At 41.7% G+C, this 15639-nt stretch overlaps 1 protein-coding gene across 3 annotated transcripts in view; it reads right to left on the bottom strand.

Annotated features, from left to right (window-relative positions):
* LOC121830722 (disks large homolog 5-like) overlaps positions 1 to 15639 on the bottom strand; it is a 249446-nt gene that overhangs the window by 152969 nt on the left and 80838 nt on the right. The window contains exon 3 of one of the 3 annotated variants that reach the window (XM_076554249.1): positions 8215 to 8502. The exons of the other annotated variants lie outside the window; for them this stretch is intronic. The gene's annotated coding sequence lies outside the window, so the exon portion shown is untranslated. The remainder of the gene's footprint in view (positions 1 to 8214; positions 8503 to 15639) is intronic. 3 annotated transcript variants of the gene reach the window in all.

Genomic DNA, 15639 nt, shown 5'->3' with positions numbered 1-15639 from the left:
AGATAAACAACCACAAAAGATTTCACTCTATGATGAATAGAAAACAAATGTATGGGCAGAGTATCAGAGTAAGGAGGCAGGAAAAGGCCGAGTTCTTTAAAATGTCCTAGTACCCATGTTACCGCCAAAGTAAACTGCGGAACAATAAGTTTTACTAGGGAAAGAATCTATTATGAATAACACAAATAGTATAATATACATGTGTGTGGTGAAAAGGAATAAATTTTCCAGGCATACAGAACACTCCACTTGAAAAGTATTTAACTACGAATCCCCCAACCTGGATGAGAAAGTGGATGGAAACTGACAAATCCACAATTAAAGTTGGAGATGGGAGTCGACAGAACAAAAAGAGGGAAGTCCAACAGCTTAACTTGCAAATGTTCATTGTGTAATGAGATGTTGGTTAGGTTCAAGGCCCCTGGCTTCAGTACACCATCAATGCTAGACCTGCATGAGATACAGCAGCTCCTAATGCCACTAAGATGATGGAGAGATGATGGACAGGTGGGAAAGATGGGGGTCGGGGGAGTGAAGTGCTTTACTTTTTCTTCTTTTTAATTATTGTTTATATTGTCTCATTTATATTCCCCTTTTCTTTCCTTTGTGGGGGGACTCTAAAACAGTGAGAGGCAGATATGGAACCTCATGACTAGGTGGAGTGGATGGAGCCTGTGTCAGGGGCCACATGTCTCTGGTGCAGAGTGATTCTGTGCAAGACTGAAAAAGGGGAGAGGTGGTTGATGCTTCTCTTTTACCACATCAGATCTCAGATCCTATTGAGAAAGTTCTTCCAGAGACTGATTTACTCTGGTGAAGCTCCTCTGGGATAGATCTGACTCCTGAGACTGACAGTGAGGCAGAGATTTAATGTGTAAAGAAAGTTATCCCCTGGGTCTCCAGACTGGAGCTGTCACATCAAGGGTAAAAAGAACCTACTGTCCTCTGATCTTCCTGTGTGGGGGGGAGGGGTGCCAGGTCTTACCCCACTGAAGCTAAGACATCTGGTTTTTAATTCCTCACTTAAACTAGAATCTCTCGATTTCATATCATTACTCATTCAATTAGATTACTGTGTGTTCCGTTTGAGAAATTTCAGACTTGTGTTATTTTACTTTCTTGCCCAGTGATTCTGTACAATTCATAACTGAGATAACGCTGTTGTGAGTCCCAAACTACTCTAAAAGGTCTATCTCTGTCTGGTGCACTGCTCAGGGTTCTATTGGGTAACACCTTAAAGAATGCATTTCTATATATACAGAAGGCTATTTTTTAGTATGACTTAGAAGCTGTGGTTCAGATAATTGAACATTGGCTGGCTTGAAGGCAAAGTCCAAGAATCCAGTAGTTGTTCAGTTCACTATGCTTGATCTCAGCCCATCAGTAGTATAGTCTGGAATCCCAAAGAAGTTGGCTCCAATGCCAGTGAAGGAATGGACTTGCTGGCAAGGTGAGAGCAAGCAGCTAAAGAGCAAAAGCTCCCTTCTTCCATTTCTACACATGGGCTTCCAGTACAAGGCCTGCCTGAGATTACAGGTCAGGTTAGGGGGCTCACAACACCTGATTTAAAGGTGTTTGTTTCCTCATCAAAATCCAGTTAAAAGAATGTCTCCCAACTGCAAAAACCTGGATTCCATGTGGATCTTTTCTCTTCAAATTAAGCAAAAATATCTCACAGGTGTGCCCCTCCATTTTTGGGTCTTAGTTAATTCCAGATGTAATAAATTTGACAACTAAAAATAGCTATCACAACTGCACCCCATGCAAACTTGACATACACAATTATATCTTTTTATGTCATGATTAATTTCCAAATGTAAAACAATAACCAGGTCAAAATAATGCCTAAACATGATATAATTATTCCAAGTACAAGGGAAACACATTGTGTATTAGACCAGCTCAAAATTATTCCTAGCATGATTTAACTGTTCCTGTACAACTGCAAACACATTATAAAGTCAGAATAAGTGGTAATGTCCCTTGAGGGACATTCTTTTAGTATCTCAAATTTAAATATAACACCAATATTCTCCCTTCATTGGAATGAATGTTTTTATTTATTTGTTTATTTTTGTTTTTACATCCTAACCAAAGTTTCACCTCTGTCCTCTCCTCTCATCCCCTCCCCCCACCTCCTCTCTTCCTGCTCCACATCCATTCTTCTTTCTCTTTTTTCCCTTCAGAAATGAGCAGGCCTACTATGGACATCTGCCTGTCATGTTATATCAAGGTGTGGTGAGACTAGGCATGACCTCTTCTATTAAGGCTGGATGTATGGGGTTGGGAATTTAGCTCAGTGGTAGAGTGCTTGCCTAGCAAGATCAAGGCCCTGGGTTCAGTCCTCAGCTCAAACAATCAAACGAAAGAAAGAAAGAAAGAGAGAGAGAGAGAGAGAGAGAGGGAGGGAGGGAGGGAGGGAGGGAGGGAGGGAGGGAGGGAGGAAGGAAAAGGAAGAAAGGAAGAAAAGAAAGGAAGAAAGGAAGAAAGGAAGGAAGAAAGAAAGAAAGAAAGAAAGAAAGAAAGAAAGAAAGAAAGAAAGAAAGAAAGAAAGAAAGAAAGAAAGAAAGAAAGAAAGAAAGAAAGGCTGGATGTAGCAATTCAATAGGAGGACTAGGTCCCCAAAGCAGGAGTTAGAGACAAGCCCTGCTCCCACTGTTAAAAGTCTCATAAGAAGACCAAGTTCTACAACTGTAAAATATATGCAGAGGGCCTAGGTAAGACCCATGCATGCTCCGTGATTTGTGGTTCAGTCTCTGAGTCACTATGAGCCTAGGTTAGTTAGTTCTGTGGTATGCTTGTGAGGCTCCTGATCCCAATAGCTCCTACAAAAATTTAATCGTTTATTCATTATTTTATGTGCATTGGTGTTTTGCCTTCATATATGCCTGTGTGACGGTGTTGAATCCTCTGGAACTGGAATTACAAACAGTTGTGAGTTGCATTCAATTTTTTCATTATTTTAAAAATCAATTATTTCATATGATGAGTGTATGGAAATCTACTGATCAGAATTTAAAATAATAACAAATATCTATTTACTTATTGAGTGGGGGGGAATACATACTAACATACTTACATACATACATACATACATACATACATACATATAATAGGGAGAGAATGAACACACAATACACACCATGCCATTTTCTCATTCTGTTCATATGGAGGTCAATGAACAAATTAGGAGTAAGCTCTTTCCTTCCACCCAACTAGGCATCTCAGTGGCCCTTCCCTGGTACTTTTCATTATCAACTCATGGCTTTCTGCCTTAGAGGGTTTTCCAGTGGTTCTGAAACTTAGAGAATACTTTAATATTAAAGGGCATTGTGAAAATTTGTGCAGAATTTTATTTCAAATGAATGATACTCTTAATAAAAGCTCACCCTAGGGGTAAGAATTCTTGATGGGAGGAGGGTTACTTTGTGTTTAGCTTGAAGAAACTGCTGGTCCAGAGTAACTAATAGGAAAAGGCAAAAGTGAAGTTACTCTGCCATGCAGGTGAGTGAGTTCACTGGAAATAACCAGTGAAAAAGCACCAAGGAAGATTCCAGGGTGAGTCATTGAAACACCATGTTCCTTCTTGGCATTGTGCCTTTGAGAGTCTGTCCTTTGTGCCCCGTTCACTTCTCAGGTCTAAGGCTATTAGTCATTAGTGCTCTGAGACCACTGTGAACAGTTCAGTTTTCAGCATTTAACCAGTTTCAGCAATAATCACATACTTATCCCAATATAACATTCCTACATGGATCAAAATTTGCAAGATACTTCAGAACTTAAGTAACCTTTGTGGTTACTACATGTTTTAGAATACTAATGTCTCAAAGACTTAGTGAAAAAACATTCCAATTAGATGAAATACCTTGTATATTTCAATCTCTAGATAATCTTAAAACAAGAATTACTGAAAAGTTGATGCAAAATGACATGCACAGAACATGATATACTGAGATTCATCTTTAAATTTATATAAATGTTGCACTTCAGGATCAAATATGAACACAGTCATTAATTATGCCCAGACTTTTGGCTTTATTTCATACTTGATGGCATTCAGAATATGCTATCTCAAAACATGGGGCTTGACATCGGAAGTTCTTTGAGTGGATGAATGAATGTGAGAAAGGACTCAGATCTTCCCCTGAAACTGCTCATACAACCTAGAAAGGACTTTCTGACAATTTCCTGAAGCAGGGCAGAAGCACCACATGTCCCTCCATGGAGGAAAGGTGCAGCCTCATATCTGAAGACTGATGAAGGCACACAGAGAGGACATGATCAAAAAGCCCTCACTATTTGCCATTCATCTGCTTGACTCCTATTGCTTTCATTTTGACACACATTTCATTACATTCCACTTTCCATCAACTCTAGAATACAACCTCAGGTCTACTACATGCTCTAAGAGGCAGAGTGCTGGCCCCGAGCCATGGCTCATGTCCATGGCATGGGTGAAATGACTGGGCCCACCAGGAGTTGAGTATCAGGAAAGGCCACCGAGTAGGGAAGGGTAGAAGTATTGAAAAATATGGGGGATATATAAAGGCATCATTTTGTGGTATGTAAGGAACTCTGGTAACCATGAAGGCTATAGCCAACTCCAAGGATCAGGACCATAATGAAATCTAGAGGAAGGGCCCATCTCTTCTGGAGCCATGTGCACCTCTGTCCCTACACATTGTAGAATTTGGGTACAGAAACCTGATATGAGACCAGATGAGTGTTTGGAAGATTCCTTTTCTTTGGTAGCCTTATTCAGGTCTCTAGCTGCCTGCTGGGTCAGTAATTCCTCTTGACATGATCACCACAGCAGGACTGATGCGCTTTCCCCATCTCCATGTTCTCCATGGGTCACTCTGAACTGTCCTGGGATGTTACCCCACACAAAACTAAGGAGTGTTCTGGGGCTGCTGGGTGTCACTTGGGTCAGCTTTTGGCAGGAGCCTGTGAACCTTGTGGTGACTGCTATTTGGTGGAGGCATGGGGACTCTTGGGGATGGACTATTCCTGTTTGTTTGTTCATCTTGTGGAGACTTTAGGCACAAGTGAGATGTTTGTGTCAAAGGCTTTGTTCTTGTCTTTCACACTTGGTAGTCTGGCTAGGGTTGGCATAGACCAGGGAATGAGACCTGTTCAAAGATAGTGCAGGCATGTACAGGAGTAACAGTTGCTCTTATACTTTCATACATATCAAACAGTTTCAGTGAGAGATACCTCTTTCCATCCTTTCCCCTGATAGCTGGAAGCTCATTAAGTTGGGTCCAAGAGGGACCTCTCCAAATAAGAGTGGTGCCTGGCTGCGTACAGAGGCTTCTGAGATTCGGGATTAGAGGCTCCCCAGGGCAAATGACAGTGAGGTGTTGAAGGATCGCAACTGATGATGCTGTGCTCATTTTCTCCCATCTGCCTTGTTCATTCAGTGCCTGGGCATCAATACTATATGCTGTTATATTTAAGTAATTTGATACTGGACTTAAGTGAACTCCAAAATTTTGCTATTAATGTACATTTAATGTACCTGACTTTTTAAATTGTAAATTACAATATTTGCTTAATATTATTTGAAAATATGCACGTTTAAGGATTACTTCTTAAGCACAGGATATTCTATGCAATGACAATTAATTCTGGATGAAAACAATCTTGAGAAAATTATCTCATGTCTAAGCGCTTGTCGGTTTTTTTTCTACCTTAGGAAGACTTGTGGTGTGAAAGTTTGCACTAGGTAAGTGAATATGCTTTTCTCTTGGTAATCTTTGTTTTGTTGTGGAGTCCCTAACAAGGAACCTAAGATGGGTAGAACCAATGATTAGACTCTCCTTTAAAAAAAAGTGCTCTCCTCTCAAAAATATCTTCTATTAGCCCCACCATAATGTGTCTTATTATGCCTTCTCAATATATCTTGGAGGTTTGTTAATTTGAAAGTAAGAAGCCCCCATAATCTCATAGGGATTGGCACTATTAGGGGGTGTGGCTTTGTTGGAGGGAGTGTGACCTTGTTGGAGGATTTTGTTACAGTGGGGGAGGGTTGAGGTCTCTTATGCTCATGCCATGCCTAGTGTCTCAGAGCACTTTTTGCTGCCTGTGGATCAAGATGTAGCTTCATCTCCACATTTTTCTCCTTCTCCAGCACCATGTCTGCCTGCATGCCTCCTTGTCCTGCCATGATCATAATGAACTAAACCTCTGAAACTGTAAGCCACCTGATTAAATGTTTTCCTTATAGTTGTTGCTGTGGTCATGGTGTGTCTTCACAGCTCTAGAAACCCTAACTAAGACAGTAGGTATCCAACATAATCACAGAGAACAATGGAATCAAAAAAGAATTTTACTTTTGGACCACCCTTTGAGCATGGACTTTGGTATAAACCAGTTCAGATGCAGAATATCTGGTAAAGGGTTGTACATTTATCTGTATTTGTTACAAATGCCTTTAGACCTGTATCATCTTTATAGATACCATTGCAGAGCAAGCCAAGGACAATCATTTCCCCATGCTAAGTAGAAATCTGGGACAGCCATGTGTCATGCAGTGGGTAAGAGCTGATCTATTGTTCTACACTGAGTAGCAGCGTGCAGTCAGAAATACCTTTCTCTTGTGTTCTGCCTTTTTGCCTCCAATTACTTCAGACATGACCTTTCACCCATTGAACTAGAACTTTCCCATACATGCAGTCAGCCCGCCCAAGCCATCTCCTTCCCACGCTACTCACCCTGGTTACCTCTGTGTCTTCAAAGACTAGTGCATTAAATGTTTCCAAAGTCTACACAGAAACATAAACTAGTCCATGCAGGAATTAACAACTCGACTTCTAGGTAACTAAAAGATGTTTTAGATAGAGACAGTGGTGGCCACTATCATCACGGAGAATGATACCTCATGACTTATATATATTGAAGGCTTCATTATTCAGGGGAGAAAAAAATTAAGATTAGTATTAATATTAAACTATTGAAATCATATGCAGTTATAGAAAAAAGTGTTGAAGGAAGTTTTAATATTCATTTCTAGATAATGAAAGCAAAGCTTATTTCTCATATTTCTGCTTTTTGAAAGTTACATTTTACATATTTTCTAATAGGGCAAATGTGGTGTCTCTGTTGTGAATTAAAAAGTTATGTCTTTCCAGTGGGACCAGGTCCTGTGCTCAGTGCATGAGTTGTTGGTTTGAAACTTGGGGCTTATGCAGGGACACTTGGCTCAGCCTGGGAGGAGGGGACTGGACCTGCCTGGACTGCGTTTACCGGGTTGATCTCAATCCTCAAGGGAATCTTTGCCCTGGAGGAGATAGGAATGGAGGGTGGGCTGAGGGGAAGGAGAGGGGGGCGGGAGGGGGTAGAACAAGGGGATCTGTGGTTGATATGTAGAATTATTATTATTTATTGTAAAATAAAATAAAAAAGTATACACAAAAGAAAATGTTATAAAAAAAAGTTATGCCTTTCAAAAAACATAACAGGCACTCAGAGTTGAAGGCAGAAAAGAGCTAACACAGCAAGGTGGCCACTCAGAAAGTTCTGCTGCCTACTTGGCTGGTGTTTGGAGTTGGGATTTCAGTTTATTTTTATATTTATATGTACACATGTATATGCAGTTAGATATGGGTGTACACATTATGCATACCATATAGATACATATAAAAACATGAACATAATTATACTCATAGCTCTGCATACAACATGCATACCATATACATGTATACAAATACCACAACGTTTGTTTTTTTTTAATTTCTTGATATGTCGATTTATTGTATGTCTAATTTAATTTCAAAGTATATTTCTATGTGTGTGTATGTATGTGTGTGCATGCAAAGGTGTAAACAAATACATGTTGTTAAATGTATAAATGTGGGCCCATGTATATGTGTATTGTATAGAAACAAGCATCTGTCTATTGTGGCACAACATTGATGGTGTCTTCATCCTTTATGATGGGGTAGTAGCACTATTACAATGGGGTGGGTCATGCTTGATCATGCTTCATTCTGTGCATGGAACTTCCATGCTTCTAGAGCAATGATGTTGTCCAAGATGTTACTAACAATGTGTAGATGTTTCAGGATCTTCCTTAGATGGATATCTACTATTAAGTCCCTCAGATACCATTTGACACCAATCACATGGAAGCTTTCAGTTTCTCCTTCCTCTTCCTCTGCACTTTCAGATTATAGTAAATCACCATCATCAAGTAAGTCTAAAAACACTTACTGGCTATCCAGAACTTGGTGAAGACCAGGAAATTTTGGATTCCCAAGATACAGTGATGTGACTGGAAGACTCCCAGGGGGGCTTTCCTACTGCAACTGTTACCACAGGCCTCCAGGCTGAGACAACAAAGAGGAATCCCTGCTGGGCAACTGTATAACTTCTCTTCTTCCAGATTTTGCTCAGACAGTAAAAGCATTTCAAGCTCTGTGATTATATAGCTGGTTTAATTGAGGCCATCTTCCCAAAATCCTGTTTGGCTTTGAGGGTAGCACAATGCTTACTCTTCATCTAGAAATAACGAGAAGAATTTCCCAACAGTTTTTCTTCTATAACTGAGATTTTATTGGTTGAGAACCAATAGAACATGTTAATTCAGATTTGCTTTCTTTCTTTTTGCATGCCAAAATTCTATTTTTGATTGCTACTGATTTTAATGATTTTTTCATTATTCTTTATTAAGAAATTTTCTACTCACTCCACATATCACCCACTGTTCTCCCCTCTTCCTTCCTCCCACCCCCAGCACTCTTTTCCAAGACACCCCACATCCGCACATCCCCCAAATCAAGGTCCCCATGGGGAGTCAGCAGAGCCTGGCACACTGAGCCTAAGCAGGTCCAAGCCCCTTCCCACTGCACCAAGGCTGTGCAAGGCATCACACCACAGGTACTAGCTTCCCAGAAGCCTCCCCATGCACCAGGGACAGATCTTGATCTCCCTCCTGGGTGCTCCCCAAACAGTTTGAGCCAAACGACCATCTTCTGTATCCAGAGGTCCTAGTCCAGGTCCATGGGGGCTCCACAGCCACCAGTCCACAGTTCATGGGCTTCCACTAGTGTGGACGGTCATCTCTGCACATCCTCCCATCATGATCTTGACACCCTCACCTTCAGAATCCCTCCTCTCTCTCATCAATTGGATTCCCTGAGCTCAGCCTGGTACCTGGCCTTGGATTTCTGCATCTATCTCCATCAGTCACTGGACAAAGGCTCTATGATGGCAGCTAGGTTATTCGCTAGACGGGTCACCAGAGTAGACCAGTCCAGGCACCCTCTGGACCACTGCCAGCAGACCAAGGTGGGGTGATCTTTGTGGATTACTGAGACCCTCCCCAGCACCATGCATCTTCCTATTCCCATGATGTCCTCATCTATCCTGGTATCTTCCTCCCTGCCCTCCCACTCTGTCCCTGTTCCAGCTTGACCCTCCCATTTTTTTATGTTCTCATCCCCCACCCTCGCCCACTGCCACCCTTTCCCACCCACTCTGCTCATGTAGATCTCATCCACTTCTCTTTTGCAGGGTCATCCATGTGTCTCTCCTAGGATTGTTCCCTGTTAGCTAGGCTCTCTGGAATTGTGGGTTACAGTCTGGCATGCCACAATTCTTAAGTGTAGGTTTCCATCCTCAATAAGATAGAAGAATGGAACACTGTGATACCTTGACTAACTCCTCAGATCTCTAAGACGCCTCCTTCCCACTACCCTTCAAATGTCATGTTAGGGCAAGAAAAAAGCATCCATGGTAAAAAGAATAAAAAGGAAACCCAACACTAAGGAGACTGAGTTAGAAGGACTGCTGGAAATCTTGAATCCTTCAAGGCACCTTTTCTAATTACCAGTCCAAAGATAACTGCACAGCTTGACCACCTTCGTGTTTCTCTGGGCAGAGTGAAGCCTGGCCTCTGTTACTTTCCATAAGGAATCATTGTCATGGTTACATGTGTGTCCTTGACAAGTTGGCAGCTCACACTATTAAAGTGGCCTGTGATTCACAATAATAATAATGTGAGCAGTAATCAATTTCTGGTAAGTCAGTGGAGACATTCTTTGTGGAAAGACCTGATCACACAACAGTGTGTGGAGATGACAAGGAGCTTTCTTGAAAGTGATCACAAAGGCATGGTTCATTGTTCCAAGGGTTTTCAAGACAAATAAGATTTTGAGAAATGTTTCCATAGCAAAGACCAGAGGAACACCTTCACAGTGCATGCCATGAATGCCACACAGGGGAGGACACTATGCCCACACTGCATAAGAGGCCACATGAAGATCTCCACAACCCTCATGTGCCTATCAAGGCAGTCACTAGATCAATAGAGAACCAGTCTCTGCTGTTATATTAACTGCCTGTGATATGCCTTCATGGGAGTAGACCACAGAAGGAAAGAAAGGCAGCAGAAACCTTGTTGAGAGTCTATTATGTTATCTTTACTGAGAAGCAACAATATTCTACATGAGCTCAGGGTACCTCTTTACCATGCCTACAGTCACCAATGCAGCAGCAAGGTCTCTCCTAAGTACCACTGTCTCCTCCCTACTTCACTTTTCTATTTGTGTAATATGTAGTTCATTTCATCTGGACTCTGTGCTGTGTGTATTGGTGTCTGCACCTATTTCCCTTGGAAAGAGCCAATGTTCCTCAGAATATACTTGAGATGTAAGGGACGGGAAATAAATACAGTCCTATATCAATATGCACATTTTTTTCTGAATGGCTGAGCATAATCTAAGGCTAATTATAAATTACAAAATAGCTTCAGATAAACCTGGAGTCCAAAGTATCCATTGCTTCAACCCTAAAGAGAAAAAGGTACCACACAGTCCCAGAATATCAATGTAACCAGGCTTAACTCTAACATAAAAACTGCCTAGATACTGCTATACCCTCAAAAGTAGCCCAGGCCAACATGGTCCCTGAAAAAATCCATGCTAAGCACCTAAAGTGTAAGTAGACCAGGATTAAACATTAAACCAAAGATGTCAAGAGAGAAGTATTCCAAGGCCTAAGGATGAACCTGATGATGACCAGGAATAAAGCCTAAATTAACAAAGGCTTTCCCTTACCCAGAAAGGCCAGCAACCAACCCTAAGATTAAAGTGCCAAACCCTGACCTAAAAGAAGCTTGCACCAAAATCTGAAGCTGAATAAACTCTGGCCCAGAATAAAAACAGAGGTATCCCTGGGCCAGTCCATTAAGCCGAAGAGCCAAGGCCAGAAGAGAAGAAGGAAAAGTAACAAAATAAAATGAAACAAAGAGAAAAGAAAAGACGTCCATGCCTAATCTTGACTATAAAGAGAGCTGGCCCCATCCAAGAGGGAAATGTGTCCTACCCTATCACTCAGAAGAAAAATATCTGGCCCAAAGAATGCAAAGGAGAATATCCATGCTTCAACTTTACCTGGACTGATGCCAGGGCCCTCACCAAGATAAGAAGTTGGCTTCAGCATAACTCTGACCCTGAAGCCTGTGCCAAAACTAAGAAAGGATGTGTGCCCAGATCAATCCTTCAAATGAAAGAGGCCAGGGCATTCCTCCCATTTTTTTTGTCTTTTCCTCTACACAAGCCTCTACCTTCTTCATGTTGTTATTCATAAGGCTGTTTTCTTCTGCTTCTTCCAATTTTTGATGTTCAGGTCTAGATGTTGGAGGCAGGCTAGGTTCTGGTGATGCTGTATTGCTCTTCCTTTTGTTGTATGTACTTCTGCCTTGACGTCTGCCCATCTCCCTATGGTTTGTTCTTGGTCTTATCAGCACACTTGGTTCAGACAGAGCTGACAGATTCAGGAAGTCTCTCTCTCTTGTCCCGATGGGAGCTCTCTTGTCCAAATGGGAACTCCGGGACAGGATGGAAGCTCTTATCTGGACGGGAAGTCCGGGGCAGGATGGGAGCTTTTGTCCAGACAGGAAGTCCAGGGCAGGATGGGCGCTCACTACCCCCACATCTGACAGAGGACTGATATCCAGAATATATAAAGAACTCAAGAAATTAGACATCAAAATGCCCAACAGTTCAATTAAGAAATGGGCTATAGAACTAAACAGAGAATTCTCAACAGAGGAAACTCAAATGGCTGAAAGACATTTAAGGATTGCTCAACATCCCTAATCATCAGGGAAATTCAAATCAAATTGACTCTGAGATACCACCTTACGCCTGTCAGAATGGCTAAGATCAAAAACACTGAAGACACTTTATGCTGGAGAGGATGTGGAACTAGGGGAACTCTCCTCCACTGCTGGTGGGAATGCAAGCTTGTACACCCACTTTGAAAATCAATATGGTGCTTTCTTAGAAAATTGGGAATCAATTTTCCCCAAGACCCAGCTATACCACTCTTGGGCATATACCCAAGAAATGCTCAATCATACCACAAGAGCACTTGCTCAGCTATGTTCATATCAGCATTGTTTGTAATAGCCAAAACCTGGAAACGACCTAGATGCCCTTCAACTGAAGAATGGATAAATAAATTGTGGCACATATACACAATGGAATACTACTCAGCAGAGAAAAACAATGACATCATGAGGTTTGCAGGCAAATGGATGGATCTAGAAAAAATCATCCTGAGTAAGGTAACCCAGACTCAGAAAGATAAATATGGTATGTACTCACTCATAGGAGGATACTAGAGGTGGAACAAGGATGACTGCACTGCTACTCACATCACCAGGGAGGCTACCTGGAAAACAGGACCCCAAGAAAGACACGAGGATCGCCCAATGACAGAGAAATGGCTGAGATCTACATGAACAACTTGGGCATGAGTGGCAGTAATGAAGGGCGAGGGTCGAGGGAAAGAGAGCCTGTGGGAGCGGGAGATCCCAGCTAGATCAAAAACAGAGAGGGAGAACAAGGAATAGGAGACCATGGTAAATGAAGACCACATGAGAAAAGGAAGAAACAAAGTGCTAGAGAGGCCCACAGAAATCCACAAAGATACCCCCACAATAGACTGCTGGCAATGGTCGAGAGACAGCTAGAACTGACCTACTCTGGTGATGGGATGGCCAAACACCCTAATAGTCCTGCCAGAAACCCCATCCAAGGACTGAGGAATCTGGACGCAGACATCCACGGCTAGGCTCCGAGTGGAGCTCTGGGAATCTAATTAATGAGAAAGAGGAGGGTTTATAGGAGTAAGAATTGTTGAAACCAAGGTTGGATAAAGCACAGGGACAAATAGCCAAACGAATGGAAACACATGAACTATGAACCAAAGGCTGAGGGGCCCCCAACTGGATCAGGCCCTCTGAATAGGTGAGACAGTTGATTGGCTTGATTTGTTTGGGAGGCATTTAGGCAGTGGGACCGGGTCTTGTGCTCATTGCATGAGTTGGCTGTTTGAAACCTGGGGCTTATGCAGGGACCCTTTGCTCAGTCTGTGAGAAGAGGACTGGACCTGCGTGGACTGAGTCTACCAGGTCGATCTCAGTCCTCAGTGGAGGCTTTGCCGTGGAGGAGAGGGGAGAACAAGGGAATCTGTGGCTGATATGTAGAACTGAATGGTATTGTAAAATAAAAGGAAAAAATGTAGAATATAGTGTTATGCTATGTAAGTAGTTATTATGTAAAACTGTTAGGAAATGATAAAAACAAAAGACAATATATGCCCAGTTCCAATATTTTTTCTTAATATTTTTAGTTTGTGGAAGTTCAAATCTACAAAACTACAAGACCAAACGTACAATGTCTTTTGCACTCTACAGAAGGCATGTATTGAAGATTTTTTAAATTTTCAATTTTTTGATATAATTACATTTGCTGGATAGTTTTATGTCAACCTGACAGAAGCCAAAATCATCTGAGAGGTGGGAACCTCAATTAAGAAACTGCCTCCAGAAGATCAGGCTGCAGACAAACCTGTAGGGCATTCTCTTAGTGATTGATAGGAAAAGGCCCGAGGAATTGTGAGGACCCCTGGGCTGGTGGTCTTGGGTTCTAGAAGAAAGCTTGCTGAGCAAACCATGAGGAACAAGTCAGTAAACATCAACGCTCCATGCCCTCTGCATTAGCTCCTACCTTCAGGTTCTGGCCCTGTTGGAGTTCCTGTACTGACTTCCTTCAATGGTCTACTATGATGTGGAAATGTAGGCCAAATAAATCCTTTCCTCCCACCCCCCCCAACAAAAAGAAAGAGGCCAGGGCAAAGCAGGAAATGGAGAACACAAGGACCTAACACTTACCCTGACAAGAGCCAGAGACAAAACAAGGAGAGAAGAAGACCTGGGACATTCTCATAAATGAAAGAGGCCAAAGACAAATCAAGAAAAAAATTGTCTGCTTAAAATCCTTACCCTGACGAAGTATGGACCTAAACAAGAAGAGATTTGGGCCACATCATAACCTTAATGCTGACAAAGACTAGGCCACAACCAACCAAATAGTAGTCAGAGTCCCATTCTAGCTTTGAAATGCCTGGGTCCAAATCAAGAAGAGATATGGGGCTGAGCTACCCCTAAAATAAAGAACACCCAGAGAAAACCAAGAAAACAGCCATACCCAGCTCTAATCCTTATTCTGAAAACACCAAGGACCAAATGAAGAAGTAGGCCTGGGGCAAGTAATGACTGGGAAGAATTCAGAGCTCATACAAAGCTCATAGAACAAACCAGGCAAAATCAAAAGTGGAAATGTTACAGGCTAACCATTGACCTTGATGAAGATTAAACACGAACCCAAAAATCAAGTTAGCTCATGCCAACCCAATTAGAGATATGTGGTCAGACTTAATGTTGACCCTAGGAAGTGAAGTTTGAAGAGACAATTTAAATGGAGCTTGCTCCAACCACAATGGAAAACTCTTCCTAGGCCAAACACTAATATCAAGTAGCCAGGGACCAATCTCTGTGTGAAATGAGTCCAGGCAATCCAAGAAGGGAAGCACGCCTGACCATAGACTGCTATCAGTGGAGACCTGCAGCCTACTGAGGAAGAATTAAACTCAGAAGCCCTGAACTTTAAGGGTGTTTGGGCAGAATACTCTCTTCTTCATCCAACACTCTAACCAAAAGGGAGCCTGAAACACCATGTTCCAATGGAGCCAATGGCTCCCTTACAGATGAAAGCAAATGGACATCATTAACATATTTGGTAGTTAGAGGGAACCTTGAGGCACTCTGATCCCAGATCTTGATTTCACTTGATATTTTACAGTCAATCAAAGCCTCAAAAGAGACACACAGAAGAATGTTTGTTGAAAATCTTAGACTCACAGACCTCATCTACAGATATAAGTTGACATCATCAGTACCAACTGTGAGGATCAGATACATTTCATTTATAACACATACCATTCTCAATACATGCAAGCCAGGATGTGCTATTCACCATATGATCCAAGCTCTCATTAGAATAACCAATGAATATGGACATAGTATAATACAAATGGTGTTATACTGCATGCTGTTGTGGCCTGATAAAACTTCAAATCTTGACTTCAGCTGATAATTTTAGGAATAAACAAGTCTCCAAAATAACATAGGAGTAACCCTTCCTCCCATGAAGCTTGGACTAACCCAAAATCTGCTTCAATAATTCTTTTTGACTTCTTTAACAGAAGAAGATATTTAAAAGAAACATGTTTCATAGTTTCTTTTTTCTTACAAGATTTCAGAGAGTTGAACTTAATATAAAATAT

The sequence above is a fragment of the Peromyscus maniculatus genome, chromosome 18 (assembly GCF_049852395.1).
Source record: "Peromyscus maniculatus bairdii isolate BWxNUB_F1_BW_parent chromosome 18, HU_Pman_BW_mat_3.1, whole genome shotgun sequence".
In the NCBI taxonomy this organism is placed as follows: Eukaryota; Metazoa; Chordata; class Mammalia; order Rodentia; family Cricetidae; genus Peromyscus; species Peromyscus maniculatus.
This window is presented reverse-complemented; position numbering and strand designations above follow the sequence as displayed.